Source organism: Microtus ochrogaster, chromosome 2, assembly GCF_000317375.1.
Source record: "Microtus ochrogaster isolate Prairie Vole_2 chromosome 2, MicOch1.0, whole genome shotgun sequence".
Taxonomy (NCBI): domain Eukaryota; kingdom Metazoa; phylum Chordata; class Mammalia; order Rodentia; family Cricetidae; genus Microtus; species Microtus ochrogaster.
The window spans coordinates 22,071,084-22,074,305 of record NC_022010.1 but is presented as its reverse complement, the minus strand read 5'-3'; the positions used below and the strand labels follow the sequence as shown (position 1 = coordinate 22,074,305).

At 46.8% G+C, this 3,222-nt stretch overlaps 1 protein-coding gene across 2 annotated transcripts in view; it reads right to left on the bottom strand.

Moving 5' to 3' along the window:
- Nucleotides 1-3,222, bottom strand: part of Hip1 (huntingtin interacting protein 1) — a 123,324-nt gene that overhangs the window by 90,993 nt on the left and 29,109 nt on the right. The gene's annotated exons all lie outside the window — the stretch shown is intronic.

Here is a 3,222-nt window from a genome sequence, read left to right as displayed (position 1 = left end):
AGGGAAGGGAAGGGAAGAGAAGAGAAGAGAAGAGAAGAGAAGAGAAGAGAAGAGAAGAGAAGAGAAGAGAAGAGAAGAGAAGAGAAGAGAAGCGGGCATGTTATTAGCATCCCCAGAATCAGAGCTCTGCCCTCTGGAACGTTCTTCAGGTGTCAGCTGCTATTAATGACTTCCCCAGTGATTAAGCAAAGCCTGGGTTCCAGGGCATCTGTAGCTACTGAAGGCTTTGCTCCATTAACCTAGCAGCCAGCTAATGATTAAAATGGGATTTCCCGAGTTTTCTAGAACTAGAAACACCCTGCTCTTTGCCGAGAAGCTCAGCAAGTGCGTTGGGCAGAACCCTTCAGCACACAGCTGGCAGGGTGCTGTTTGCCGACTCTGAGGGAATCAGCGGAGAGCTAAGACCTCCTCAAGACTTTCCCGGGCAAGTGCCTACACACCAGAAAGACACATTCCTGTGACTGTCTGATTGTGCACATGCACACACATCTCCCTCTGAATTCCAAGAATATGTTTTTTTCTTTTTCGTCTTTTCTTTTTGATTTTTGTTTTGTTTTGATTTTTGTTTTGTTTTGTTTTGAAACTGGGTCTTACTGTGTAATTCTGGCTATCCTGCAACTTGCTAATGTAGACCAGGATGGCCTCAAACTCAAAAGATCCACCTGCCTCTGCACTATACCTGGCATGTGTCAGAGCACCCCCCCCCCCACACACACACACCAGCCAGGGTTTCTCTGAGTAGATGTGGCTCTCCTGGAATTCATTTTGTAGACCAGGGTGGTCTTGAACTTGGAGATCCACCTGCCTCTGCCCCCCGAGTGCTGGGATCAAAGGTGTGTGCTGCCACTGCTTGGCTGTGTCAGAGCTTTTTAAAAAAAATGGATATAGTGTTCTGCCTGCATGTACGCCTGTAGGCCAAAAGAGGGCGCCAGATCTCACTGTAGATGGGTGTGAGCTACCATGTAGTTGCTGGGAATTGAACCTGGGTCCTCTGAAAGAACAGCCAGTGCTCTTGACCTCTGAGCTATGTCTCCAGTGCCCATGTGGCAGAGCTTTTAAAAACAATTTGCAGGGCTAGAGGGATGGTTCATTAGGTAAAGGTATTTGCTGCCAAGCTTGATGACCTGAGCTCAATCCCAGTACCCACATGGTGGGTGGGGACAAGGGGCATGTGTGAGCTCCCACATACACAAACCCCACAAATTAAATAAAAATATGATAATGTTTTTAAAGATCCCAGACCCTGCAACTTCATCCTCCAGTTTTTCTGCATTCTGCTCCTCTACTCCAGCTACTCTGGTTCCTTCATTATTATTTTTTTCTTTTTTTAAGACAGTCTCGGCCAGGTGGTCTTGGTGTGCACCTTTAATCATATGTGATTATGTGGTGCTGGGGCAAAATCCTGGGCTTCGTGCATGCTAGGCAGATACTCTACCAGCAGAGCTAGTTATATCTCTAATTCAAGGTAGTATCATCAAATCTTAATATTCTAGAACTGGAGAGATAGCTCAGAGGTTTAGAGAGTTCGGGTCCCTACACCCTATCAGGTAGCTCACAACTGTCTGTAACAGTTCCAGGGGATCCAGCTCCCTCTTCTGGTGTCCATGGGTACCTGCACTCTTGTGTGCATACACAGAGAAACACAGTCACATAATTTTTTTTTTTTTGGGTTTTTCGAGACAGGGTTTCTCTGTGGCTTTTGGAGCCTGTAGCTCTTGTAGACCAGGCTGGCCTCGAACTCACAGAGATCGGTCTGCCTCTGCCTCCCGAGTACTGGGATTAAAGGCATGCGCCACCACTGCCTGGCATCATAATTTAAAATAAAACAAAATCTAAAAACAAACCAGATTTAACATACCTGTCTCATTTGGTAGTGCTGAGTGATCTGTGGGTCCCCTCTGATTCCTTGCTGTTACATCAACCCGCCCCACCAATGAAACATGAGATTTTCGTTGTTGTTTCTTTTTGTGTTTTGAGACAAGGTCTCAATCTGAAGCTCTAACTGGCCTAAACTCATGATCCTCCAACCGCAGGTACTGAATTCTGGAACTCTGGTGAAGCAGTACACGCTGAGCCATCTCTCCAGCCCTGTCTGCTTTCTTTGAATACTGAACATTCAGGGTTCTTCAGAACAGTCCACCTTGACAGAATCCAAACCACCATTTGATTTTTTTGCTATGCTAATTTATCAAGCCATTCTCACTCTGTAGACCAGGCTGGCCTGGAACTCACAGAGATCCTCCTGTCTTTGCCTCCCGAGTGCTGGGATTAAAGGCGTGCACCACCACCACCCGGCAAGTCCCACACTTTTAATAACATCCAAATGGAGCTAGGTTTAGGCCAGTCTGGTCTACATGTAGAACTAGTTCTGGGATGGTCAGAACTACACAGAGAAACGCTGCCTTGTAAAACAATAATCAGACTAATAATATCCAAATGGACTTCTTTGAACTCTCTTGTCCACATTTCTTTATTGTGTAAAAACAGATCATATATTTATTTTTCTGTGTATGAGTATCTGTCTGCACCATGTAGTACTCTTGGAAGTCAGAAGAGGGCATAGGATCCTTTCAAACTGGAGTTACAGACAGTTCTGAGTTGCTATGTGATACAGGAAACCAAGCAGGGCCCTCTGTAGGAGTAGCAAGTACTCTTAACCACTGAGCCATCTCTCTAGCTCCCTCTTCTTTATCCTGCTGGGGGTGGGGAAGCAGATCTAGTTTCCTAAATACAAAGCTGACATTTCCAGGCTCTCCACATACCATAAAATCTCTGGGCGTTAGGGTGCACACCGTTAATCCCAGCTCTCAGCAAACAGAGGCAAGTGGATGTCTGGCCTACATAGAGTTCCAGGGCAAGGCTACATAGTGAGACCCCATCAATCAACCAACCAACCAACCAACCAACCAACCAACCAACCAACCAACCAACCAACCAGCAATCTCTGTCTGGCCCTGCCACCCTCCTTCAGGGCCCAGTTTCCCACGGCTTCCTCTCTGCTCCACCTTGATTCCCTCGCTCTCACTGTGCTCTGAGCCTTTGCAGGAGCTGCTGGCCTCACAGTCTTCTCTTCAGCCTGGGCTGTGAAAATCCTTTGATACCCGGGCTTATTTTCCTCAATGAGGAGTCCCCATATCCTAGGGCCTGACCTCCACACAAGACACACACACATACACAATCTCTCTCTCTCTCTCTCTCTCTCTCTCTCTCTCTCTCTCTCTC